The 13,226-nt window shown below is 44.1% G+C and overlaps 1 protein-coding gene across 1 annotated transcript in view; it reads left to right on the top strand.

Moving 5' to 3' along the window:
• The window catches only part of NLRC4 (NLR family CARD domain containing 4), an 806,697-nt gene that overhangs the window by 352,716 nt on the left and 440,755 nt on the right, over positions 1-13,226 (top strand). The window lies entirely within an intron of this gene.

Genomic DNA, 13,226 nt, shown 5'->3' with positions numbered 1-13,226 from the left:
TCTGGCAATAATGGTTGCGCATCACTCATTTCTTCGAACTCATGTGTAAATAACTCCTCTGACAGATCAAGTGAAGCAGCTGTGATGCTAGTGTTGGTGGTGGCGGCGGCATGCGGGCGAGTGGTAACTTGAGAGGTGCCCGAAGCTGAGCTAGAGGAGGATGGTGCATCAAGGTTCCGAGCGGAAGCTGTAGAAGATTGGGTGTCCTGTGTTAGCCAGTCAACTATGTCCCTGAACTTTTCGAGTTCAGGGTACGTGGCCTCTGAACACTGGGCATTATTCTAGAGCCAAAGGGAATCACAGCACCACGACCATGACGGCCCCTGCGGGGTGGCCTGCCTCTGCCAGTCATTTTTTTTATTTGTTTAGTTGTACTATGCGTGCAAGCTACTGTGACACCAGATATGAGTGGCACTGTGCATTGGCAGAAGTTGGCAGAGTAGACGCTGTAGGCCTGACACACGCCTGCAGACAACTAAGTGCTATTCTATTGCAGTCAAAATTGTGTTTTTTTTTTTTTTTTTATTTATTTAATCTACTATGCCACCAGATATATGAGTGGTGGCACTTGGCAAGTGGGCACAGTATACACTATGAGCCTGACACACCAGGCAACTGACTACTATTCTATTGCAGTCAAATATATTTTTTTTAAATGTTATGTACTGTGCCACCAAGATAGATGAGTGGTGGGTGGCACTGGGCACAGTGTATGCTGTGATCCTGACACACACGCTGCCTAGCAGGCAACTGCAATTAGATTACAGAGAAAAAAAACAGACTGATATACTAGCCCTAAAAAGGGCTTTTTGGGGTGCTGTCCTTACAGCAGAGATCAGATGAGCCTTTCAGGACTGGAGTGGACACTGAAAACACTAGCCTAGCTATAGATTTCCCTATAAATTCAGCAGCAACAACACTCTCCCTCCTCTCACTAAGAATGCAGGTTCAGAATGAATCTAAAATGGATGCTGCCCGAGAGGTGGGAGGGTCAGGGAGGGAGGGAGGGTATGCTGCTGATTGGCTGGAATGTGTCTGCTGACTGTGAGGTAGAGGGTCAAAGTTTGCTCAATGTTAATTAATAGGAGGCGGATCGAACATCGCATATGTGCGAACGCGAACGCGCAAAAATCGCCGCAAATTATTCGCCGGTGAACAGTTCTGTACATCTTTACAGACCACTCCCTGGTGACAATAACGGTAAATCTAGAGGGGAATAGGTCCGCCATGGTATGGAAATTAAGTACTATATGGTTTGAATTAATGGGGAATCCGGAGGAGACAATGGTAAAAATAAAAGAGTTTATAGAGTTTAATGAGGGAATGGCAACGAGGGGGGTGATGTGGGACACATTGAAAGCATTTCTAAGAGGTCTATGTATACAACAAGTGGCGAAAGTAAAAAAGGTTTCAAAAGAATGGGAAAATAGGATTAGAAAAGAACTAGAGAACACCGAAAAGGAATATATTGAAAATCCAACGGAGGAGAGGCAAAGAATATGGCTGGATAAGCAACAGGAATATAAAATAGAGCTGTTAAGAAAATCAGAAAATAAGAGAATGTTTCAAAAACAAGCAGCATATGGGGAAGGGGAGGGGGGTAGGAAGAATGCTGGCTCATTTAGTAAGAACAAATTCCACCCCATCCGCAGTTCCGGCCATTAAAAAAGTAATGGAGATATATTCACAAATGTGTCAGAGATTACGGACACATTTAGAGAATATTATGATAAACTATACAGGTCTCAAAGAACAGTGGGTGGAGGGGAATTGGAACGCTTTTTCAGGAACCTAGAATTACCAACTCTTACGGGAATAGAGAAAGCAAATGGAGGCCCCGATAACTCTAGAAGAGGCTCAGCTAGCAGTCAAAGAGATGGCTAATCAGAAGTCCCCAGGACCGGACGGGCTTCCGGCAGAGACTTATAAGTACTACGGGAAAATGTTGCTCCCAGAATTTATAAAAGTACTTAATGAGGCCATGGTAGAGGGGAAGCTGCCCATCTCAATGACTGAGGCCACGATAATAGTACTGCACAAGGAGGGAAAGAACCCTTTGGAAACCACATCGTACAGGCCCATTTCTCTCCTATGTGCAGATGCTAAAATCCTGGCCACAATAATGGCTAGCAGGTTAAATAAAATAACCACAAGACTCATACACCAGGATCAAACAGGATTTATTCCGGCTAGATCAACAGGCATGAACATTAGGAGGGTATTTCTTAACCTGCAAATACCCACAGAGAACAGCGGCAATAGGGCAGTAATGTCCTTGGATGTGGTTAAATCCTTTGATAGTTTGGAATGGGGATACATTTGGCATGTATTGGAAACATTTGGGTTTGGCCCTACATTTATTGGGTGGATTAAAATATTGTATAATGGCCCCAGTGCAAAAATTAGAGTTAACAGCGAATATTCAGCAAGGGTAAATATGGAGAGGCAGGGGTGTCCTTTGTCACCCCTGCTCTTTGCCCTGGCAATGGAACCGCTAGCCACTGCTATAAGAAGGGACAGGATAATGAAGGGATTTGTGAGACCAACCGGGGAGGAGAGAATTGCTCTGTATGCGGACGATGTCCTCCTCTTCCTTGGTGACACGGGTCACTCCATTAGGCAGGCAATGAGTATTTTTGGCGAATTCGGCAGCATATCCGGACTGGTAATTCATTGGGAGAAATCGGCATTAATGCCAGTAGATCCAATGAGGAACCAGATCCTGGTTGAGATTCCACAGCTGGAGACAGTGGGGAAAATGAAGTATCTAGGAATAGTCATTGCACAGGATCACAACAAATACATAGAGAATAATTTGGCTCCACTGTTGCTTAAATTTAAAACAACATTGGTGTCTGGCGGCACCTCCCACTGTCGGTTGCAGGGAGGTGTAACCTGATTAAAATGATGTGGATGCCTCAATTATTATATGTATTACATAATGCGCCAATATGGATACAAAAAAATGGTTCCGGAATATAGATACTCTGTTTAGAGAATTAATTTGCAAAGGAGGACAAGCTAGGATAGGGCTGCAGACTCTGCAGCTGCCAATGAGGGAGGGGGGAATGGCAGTACCACATCCACGCTGCTACTTCTTGGCAGCACAACTGCAGCATCTCTGAGTTAAAATAGAACCAGAAGGAGATATAAACGGAAATGTAATGATCCAAGGGGCCCCCCATAAAACAATAATAGAGGTGCTGGAGGCTAACTCATTTATTAATTTAATCCCTAAGGTTAAGATGGTAATTAAAGTATGGAAAGCTGTAATGGCAGCTGGAGGACAGGTGGGAGTGACCGAAAATGCACCATTATGGAAAAACAGGAACCTCTAGGAATTGGAGAATGTGGGAGAAATCAAAGAATGGGCAGTAAAAGGTATAGTTAGACTGCAGGGGCGTTGCTAGGTGCCAAAAAGACCCGAAGCCAAGCCGACACCGGGGGGGGGGGGGGGGGCGTTCGCGCGCGGTTGGTGGAGTGGCATGGGGTTACCTGCTTGACACACATACCCTGACCTACGTGTGTGTGTGTGTATATACACACACACGCTGACATAACCTACATACACTGACCTGTCCTACATACACTGACCTGACCACACTGACCTGACCTGCATACACTGACCTCAGTGACCTGACCTGCATACACTGACCTGTCCTGACCGACCTACACACACTGACCTACATACACTGACCTGTCCTGACCTACATACACTGACCTGTCCTGACCTGCATACACTGACCTGACCTGCATACACTGACCTGTCCTGACCTGCATACACTGACCTGTCCTGACCTGCATACACTGACCTGTCCTGACCTGCATACACTGACCTGACCTACATACACTGACCTGACCTACACTGACCTGTCCTGACCTGCATACACTGACCTGACCTGCATACACTGACCTGTCTTGACTTCATACACTGACCTGTCCTGACCTACATACACAAGAGGTCTATGTATACAACAGCGCGGTTGGTGGAGTGGCATGGGGTTACCTGCTTGACACACATACCCTGACCTACGTGTGTGTGTGTGTATATACACACACACGCTGACATAACCTACATACACTGACCTGTCCTACATACACTGACCTGACCACACTGACCTGACCTGCATACACTGACCTCAGTGACCTGACCTGCATACACTGACCTGTCCTGACCGACCTACACACACTGACCTACATACACTGACCTGTCCTGACCTACATACACTGACCTGTCCTGACCTGCATACACTGACCTGACCTGCATACACTGACCTGTCCTGACCTGCATACACTGACCTGTCCTGACCTGCATACACTGACCTGTCCTGACCTGCATACACTGACCTGTCCTGACCTGACCTACATACACTGACCTGACCTACACTGACCTGTCCTGACCTGCATACACTGACCTGACCTGCATACACTGACCTGTCCTGACCTACATACACTGACCTGTCCTGACCTACATACACTGACAGTACTATGTAACTTGGTGCAGCACGTATTAAAAGTAGTACATGCAGTGTTTTGCATTCCAGTGCAATTTGCAGCCCACCAAAATTAATAGGTACATGCGTGAATCACAGGGGAACATGGAACACATTTCTGTGCAATCTGATGTGAATTGGCCCTTGGGCCCTCTTCACATCTGAGTAACTCAGAATCTTGGGCAGAATAACACAATCCTGTAATTCTGGATCGCTCTAAAATTGCAGCAAAACGCACAACATTAATCCTAATGGCACCACAAATGTGATATAAAAATGGGCAAAAAAACAAGCCAAATTCAACTCCAAAAAAGGGTACAGGAGCTACTTTGGCACATTTTTGGAATGGACCCCCCTCAATTGAATGGTGTCAATACAAAAACCGTGCAAAAAAAACCTGCACTGGATGTGAATGGGGCCTTATACTTTAATTATGCAAGACTGAAAGCCTTGTTTTTTATAGGACCACTAAACCCTTGTTAAATACATATGTTCTTATAATTTATAGCAGGAGTTACATAAATGAATGTAGATTATCAAACCTGTTGCCTGCAATTTTCTCTTGACAAAAGCAACATCTGAGTTATTGTTTTGGGAATGATATGGTGGTCTGCACCGAGTTGCTTTTATGGATTATGCTATTCAAATATTCAAAGAGGGAAAAAAAAAAAAAATTGTGTGCCTAAACTGTTCTAAGCTGATTTACCTATGTTTTCTTAACCTGCCATCACATATTTCTCCCAGAAACTTCAGCTTCAAATGCATTTCAATAATTCATCATGCCACCATGTCTTCCACAAGAAGGCAACAAGAACAAGTGTAAATGAAAACAGCAGCATAATTCCTTCAAGATTTAAGCTGGGATTTAGAAAATAAATTCTGTTTGGGGAGTATGAGAAGCATATTAAGAACATTAAATAATACATCGTCGCAGAGATGATAAACCGTAGTAGCTTACTTGGACTAGCAACTGAGCTGGCTGAAACTGAGTCCGGCTGCCTGCGGCGCATGGCCGACACGTGGTCCTAAGTTGTCCGGGGCGGGTGGTGTCCTCCCAGCTCTCCCCCTGGAGTCACTTACGCTGGCTGGCTGGCTGGTCCAGCCGTTCTCCAAGCCGGCGCCATCTCCTCCTCACACAGACTCCAGTCTGTTTGCTGCGCCTGACGTGAAGGCGCGCTTTGTCTCCCCTTTTGAAGGGTCCGGCCATGCGTGACGTGACGCGTCATCACGTCCCGGCTGCGAATTTGTCCACTGTGATGTCCATCATAACAGCACAGTGCCCCTATGATGGACATCTCACTGGCCAATCCTGGGATCGCAGGCGGGACCGTGATGTCGATGGATGTGTCGCACTCGCACGGCACAGAAAGTGACAAGCAGCACTGCACTTAACTAAGTTGACAGTTTTTCAGGGGACCCGCCGATTCGGGGCTAATAATGTTAAATTAAACGGCCGAGACTCGGGGCTTTTCGGGGTACCATTCGGGGCTCCAGCCCACCAAGCCCCGCCCTAACGACGCCCCTGTTAGACTGGCTCAGTTATATGAGGGAAGCACTTTAAAAATGTTCACTACCTTAAGAGAGGAATACGGAATCCCTAATTACACGTTCTACAGGTATCTCCAAATTAGGCACGCGTTAAATGCTCAGTTCGATAGAGAGGGCCCAAACTGGATCAGGAATCGAGTCTCTCAAAAACTAGGTGGGGGGATAGAAAAGGGGTTTATTTCTGAAATGTACCCATATATATGTGAGGAGAATATTGAGAGACCAGAGCAGCTTAAATGCAGAAAGAAATGGGAGGAAGATCTGGGAACCATAATGGACGATCAGTGGAGGAAGGTGTTGGAGAGAGAGCATATGGTCACAGTATCGCCCGCTCAGAAGATATCATTCTTAAAGATGATACATAGGACGTACTATACCCCAAAAAGACTATTTAGATTCGGTTGGAGAGCAGACGCGGGATGCCCCAGATGTCAGGACACGGGGGACTTAATACATATGTTGTGGAGGTGCCCAAAATTATTCAGGTACTGGCTAGGGATTATTAATGTTATTAACATGACATATGGTACTAAGTAGGGGTGCACCGATATATCGGTGCCGAAACATATCGGCCGAAAACAGCTGTTTTGGGCACATGCCGAAACAGCTTTAAAATTGTCGAATGCTGTTCTAATGCTAAGATGTTTTCTGTCTATCGCAGCGTGGGGTTAGGAGGAGGGGGGCTGTGTAGCAGAGCGAAGACAGTTTCATCCTACGGGCGGCGGTGAGTTTCTTTTCTAACCGGCGGGTCTCTGTTGCTGGAATTCCTGGACTGCAGGCCAGCGTGTAGAGGGGGAGAGAAATAGAGCACAGCCCGGCATCCAGGAGCCGTCCATCTGCCTATCTGGAGACCATCCCCCGAGTCGGGGCCGCGCTGTATTAAGTAATGTTGGCTCAGGCTGCGGGCTGCTCCAGCTCCTGCACGGGGCTCTCTGCACTCCGCACACACATCCGTACCAAGGCTGAGAGAGACAGCCTATACACAGCAGCACTGTGCCCAGTCCTAGTGCCATCCTTGTGTACTGCTAGAAGGATGGTGGTGGCACCAGAACAGACCTGCTGGATGCTCCTCTTACTGCTGTTACAGGAGATGTATGCTCTCTGCACTTAGTGAATGGGCAGCAGGTTGTGCTCATTGTCTCCTCACCACACTCATACAACATGTTTTTGGAGGTGACAGGGTTAAAAAAGAGAACCTGTCACCTCCAATTGCTATCACAATTGCTAAATTGTTAAAATAAGTAATTAAAAAGTAAATAAGAAAAATAATATTAAAAAGAAAATTATACAAAAATAAAAAAAATATACAAAAATAAAAAAAGTAAAACAAGCTACAAAAAAAAAGTGATAAAGTAATAAAAAAAAAAGAAACAAGAGGCGGCAATTCGGGGCACAGTGAGACGGTAATGGGGGGCACAGTGAGGCGGCAATTGGGGGCACAGTCGGCAATTGGGGGCACAGTGAGAGTATGTTTTAACATACAATTATTTAAAAAAAATATGTAATTTTCGGTTTCGGTTTCGGGCCTGACATTTTTTTTTATTTCGGTTTCGTTTTGGTTCTGAAATTTCCATTTCGGTGCACCACTAGTACTAAGTTGGAGATGGACCCTAGAACGTGTATATTGGGACTATGGGAGGAAAAAGGTGGGGTGCCGAGCACCATAAAAGCAGTGTTAAGGTGCCTTTTCCAGGCAAGAAAACGAATCGCTCAAAGATGGCAAGCAGTAAACCCCCCAACAATAAGTGAGTGGATTAATGCAGTGACAGTAACAGTATGGAAAGAGAAAGCAGTCTATGTTAAGAGAAGTAATATCAATGAATTTAAAAAAATGTGGAAACCATGGCTGATTAGAAGAGGATATACTGGGTAAAATGTTTACCAAACTGGAGAACAAGGGGGGGGGGGCTAAACTAATCAATGGGGGAAACCCACAAGGTTACGACACGCGGGGAATGTGAAATGTTTTGTAAAAAGAATATTATAAATGTAACCTGTTTTTTTTATACATGTTGAAAAAATGTAATAAATAGAATTAATAAATAAAAAAAACGCCTTACCCTTTCACACTGAGGCGTTGAACTGGCGGGGTGTTAAGAAAAGTCCTGCAAGCAGCATCTTTGGAGCAGCTTTTGAACACTGAAAAAAATGCTCCAAAAACGCCCCTCTCCATTGAAATGAATTGAAAAGCGCTGTAAAAACGCCTTACCCTTTCACACCGAGGCACTGCAAAAACATGCTTTTTACCCCTTAAAAGCTTCTCTGCTACCAAAAGTTTCAGCTCCTTCATACTTTTCACCTACAGACACCAAACAAACTTCAGCTATCCGGCTATGACTTCACAGTTTTTGTGATAAAGCAGTTTAAGTTTAGTGTTTTTTTCAGAAAATTGTATCGATTATAATGTGTTTCTATGGGGCTGGTGTAGAGTGGATGATGACATCATTAGAGCACGGAGATTTTAAAATAAAAAAATTATCTTTATAAAGGGGGAACAAATTGCTCTCACGCCCACAAGATCTACTTGTCATACACAATTTATATATCAAAATGTAGGTATTTTTGTCTGGTTTCAGGCAATGTGCTCAGTTTTGTGATTTACTTTTGGTTGCTCGAGCTTCTAAATGACAAGTGTTCCAAATTCTCTTCCATTGACTGTCATGTAAAAAAAATCTATAATCTTCCCAGCAAAATGCACACAGAACCTCTTTTTTAAATCGCTGACATGCCCACATTTTTAAGATTATCAACATAAATTTTATACCGATACGTTCACAAAGGCTTTGTGTTTCTAACGGTGAAGTCGCTGTTTCGATAGCATGTACTGTTGTGGATTTATTAAGGTTTGTTTGAAGACTTCTCTCAGTCATTTTTGGCAGTAGAAATAAAGCATTTGAAAAAAAAAGAACCAGCAAAGAAGAGCTGGTGATGTGACATCACCGACCGGGAGCAGATGAAAATAGCCCACTGCACCTGCGCAACAGCAGCATCCAATGCCCAGAATCCCAAACATAACGTCACTCGCGTCACATGACCGGAGCTGTGCGATAAAGAAATAGCTTTCTTTACCTCAGTGCAGGGGGGAGGGGTGACCAGGCAAGTCAGGAAACTCTACTTTGCAGATAGAGAAAGGAGCTGTGTGTTAGTGGGCGTCCTGCTGGCCCCCTCCCCCTCAAGAGGCTTTCTCCACACCAGGGAGAAAGCCTTGCATTACTGTGGGGCTGATTTACTATTCTCTGTGCGCTGCGCTGGTTCATGCCTTAATTAGTGCGCCGGGTGAAGCCTTAATTAGGCGCATGAACCAGCGTAGCAGCCGGCGCATTGCAAGTAATATGTAAAGCCGCGCCAAACTCCCTATAGAAGTCTATGGGAGAAATCAAAAGTGTTCTTTTTAAAGGATAATATGCAAGTTTTGTCTTAAAAAGTGTTTGGGGACCTCAGTCCTGCCCCAGGGGACTTGTATCAATGCTTTTTTTATTTTTTAAAACGGCCGTTTTTTCGGGAGCAGTGAAATTAATAATGCTTAAAGTGAAACAGTAAAAGTGAAATATTCCTTTAAATTTCGTACCTAGGGGGGTGTAAAGTCAGCATGTGAAATAGCGCATTTTTTTAGAACTGTCCCTGCACAAAATGACATTCAGAAGGAAAAAAAGTCATTTAAAAATCACACGCGGCTATAATGAATTGTCGGCTCTGACAATTCAGAGAGGATTCATTCATAAAACAAAAAAAAATGTGTGGCGGTCCCCCCAAATTAAATTACCAGGCCCTTCAGGTCTGGAATGGATATTAAGGGGAACCCTGCCGTAAAAAAAAAAAAAAAAAGGACGTGCGGTTCCCCGCAAATATCCATACCAGGCCCTTCAGGTCTGGTGTGGATTTTAAGAAGAGCTCCACCCCAAATTTAAAAAAAAATGGCGTGGAGTCCCCCTAAAAATTCACACCAGACCCTTATCTGAGCACGTAACCTGGCCGGCCGCAGAAAAGAGGGAGGGACAGAGTGCGGCCCCCCCTCTCCTGAACCGCACCAGGCCACATGCCCTCAACATGGGGAGGATGTCCCCATGTTTATGGGGACAAGGGCCTCATCCCCACAACCCTTGCCCGGTGGTTGTGGGGGTCTGCGGGCGGGGGGCTTATCAGAATCTGGAAGACCCCTTTAACAAAGGGGACCCCCAGATCCTGACCCCCCCTATGTGAAATGGTTAAGTGGCGTCGATCTGCCACGCAACGCGTCAGAGAAGGAGAAGTGCGGTCGGTGACGTCATCTTGGCTCGCGGCCGAGAGCGGAGATCTGCTGTTATTACCCTGCCTCCTGTATTCTTTCAATCTTCTTTTATTTGATTTTAAATAGCAAAGCAAAAATACACAGAACCCTAGGAGGCATTCCTCTGGTTTAAATCAGTTAACTCATATATAAGAGGGTTATATACCTGACAATTCAGACAATACAACAAAAGATAATAATTCACTTTTCGCCCTGTCATTCCTGTCCTTCTCCATACATAACCGGGGATCGGGGTAAGAAAAAGAAAATCCGTAATACATTATATAATTCTCTCTTATGCTAATTCCCTTCCCCGTTACCCCAAATCTACTTCATTAATCCACTCCCTTAATACCATTTTGCCTCCGTACCCTTTTGCCCCCGTCCCAGCAGGAAATCCATGTCCCGTCGAGATTGGGGCAAGTACTCTGTCCCTCTCTGCCTAACCTCCCCTATATCCCCCCATCTGTAACGTAACCCAAAAAACAAAATCCCAGCAATCAAACGAACAAAACAAAACAAAACACCCAAAAAAAAAAAGGAAACCCCCCCCCCCGGACCTCCCCATTTCCCCCCATCCCTCAATCCGCATCTATCAAGGCCTTTCCCTCCTCCGAGTATCTAAATATGTTCCACTCCGCCCATGTTTCCAAATATACCTTCCGTTTCTGCCTTGAGGTCCATACCAGGTCCTCCATTCTGTTCAGGTCTTCCACTCTATTGAGCCACATCCTAATAGTTGGAGGCCGTGTCTGCTTCCACATCCCTGGCATACATGCCCGGGCTGCATTTAAAAGGTGGCACATCATCGTTTTCCTATATCTCCTCACTGACATCTCCGTATCTTGCAACATAAAGAAGGACCACTCGTCTGGTAGTTGTTCCCCACTGAATCTTTGCGTTATTTCTCGGACCCTGCTCCAGTATCTTAAAATCTTGGGGCAGGCCCAGAAGATATGTATTAAAGTTCCTCCTCTCTTCCCGCACCTCCAACATCTGTCTATCATATCTGGGTAGCACTTATTCAGTACCTCCGAAGTCCGATACCACTGTGACAAAATTTTATAATTCATCTCTTGTGTCTTTACACACATAGAGGATTTAAAAATATTCCAAATTATTTATTTTGTTCTTTTGCTCTTCTGTGAAAGGTCTTCCCAATTCACGCTCCCATTTATTAAAAAAAGGTATCTGAGACTCCTCTGTTGGGCTATTCAAAAGCTCACTAATTCTCGATAGGGAGTGCCGTAAAGTGTCCCCCCCCCCCCCCCCCGCTACAATACCTCTCAAACCTTGTCAAACTTCGGCCGTATCTGGCTGGGGATTTCAAAGTATCAAGGTAATGTTGTAGTTGTAAAGACCGCCAAAAGTCAAGTTGATAGGGTAACTCACCCATTGTCATCTCCTGCCTAGTGATCCAAGCCCCCTCCTTCAGGAAGTGCGAAGCCTGGAACCGCCCCTGTTCTATTAATTTACAAAATGGTCCTTTCGTCCAACCTGGTTTGAACTGTGGGTTTCCCAGAATTGGGAAGAGCGGTGAATCCTCCGTTGATAGAATCCCTCTGTCGAATAACTTATGTGCCACCCGAAGAGTGGGACCTATCAACGGATGATTCTTAATATCCATTGAGAGCCCCCGATAGCACCATGCTGCCCTCTGCAGCATACATCCGCATTGATCTTGCTCTAGCCCTGGCCATAACTTATCTCCAGAATGTCTGCTCCAGTCAATAAGTCGACACAATAACACCGCCTGCCTCCTGTATTCATCTGCATGCTGACTACAGGGATTTTAATGTGAGTGCTACATTTTTTTCATTAAAACAAATCTTTAATTACTACACTATGGAGCCTGTATTGTGCTTTTGTTGAGAGCCTTCTGGGAAATACATGGTTGACTGAAGAGGCTGAGCTGTGTTGGAGCAACTTATCCTTAGCTGTACCTGCTGGGCTCCATTAACATCATATAGGCTATAATTAGCCTTACCTAAGGTGAGAGGCTAGATTTTTCTTCATTGATCTGCACAACCACACTGGATGATCGTTCGGTGGACTGCAGCATCATCCTTTATTCAAGCACCTTTGCACGTTTGGGGAAATTTATTTATCAAGCACTTGATTGTTTGTTGGACTGTATTTCTCACAGCACTGTGCACTTTGGAATTTTTTAAGCACCGTCATATATTATATATATTTTTTTGAACATTTATGGTTTGAACATCACACATTGATTATTGATTTTTACGTGCACATTTCAGGTGCACTCTTATACACTTTTAAATTACAATATTTTTTCTTAATTATATATTTTTTTTAGGTTGTTTCTTTTCCATCTATTCAGATTTTATCATATATTTTTAGTTGTGTTCACCATTACTAATTATTTGGATATTGTTTGATTGCACTGGACTTTATCACACATTATTGTTTTCACTGGACTATATCACGCATTTATTGTGTCACTTAATTTTATTTGGATGACTATAATTTGATGTTCTAGTCATTTTTTTGGATCTCATTATTTTCATTATTTTCACAATCTTCCTTGCCTATGTAAGGCAAGGAAGATTGTGAAAATAATGAAATCCAAAAAAATGACTAGAACATCAAATTATAGTCATCCAAATAAAATTAAGTGACACAATAAATGCGTGATATAGTCCCTCATCCATCAACAGCCATGATGTACATGGCTGTTGATGGATGAGGGATTATTGGATGAGGGATGAGGGATTATTAAGGAAATTGGAGTGGAACACGTATTCATTGGTTACCTTGACCTTATACGTTGCTGTGCGTTTTTGCATATATTTTAATTAATTAATTATTTGCTATTTTAATTGGTAAGCGTCACTGCACCCCCCATTATTCATATGTCTTTTGGTGCGTGAGCACTTTTTAGTAGTGGCTGCTGCTTT

The sequence above is a fragment of the Rana temporaria genome, chromosome 4 (assembly GCF_905171775.1).
Source record: "Rana temporaria chromosome 4, aRanTem1.1, whole genome shotgun sequence".
Classification (NCBI taxonomy): domain Eukaryota; kingdom Metazoa; phylum Chordata; class Amphibia; order Anura; family Ranidae; genus Rana; species Rana temporaria.
Note: the sequence above shows the minus strand (reverse complement) of the source record. Positions and strands in the feature narration are given on the sequence as shown.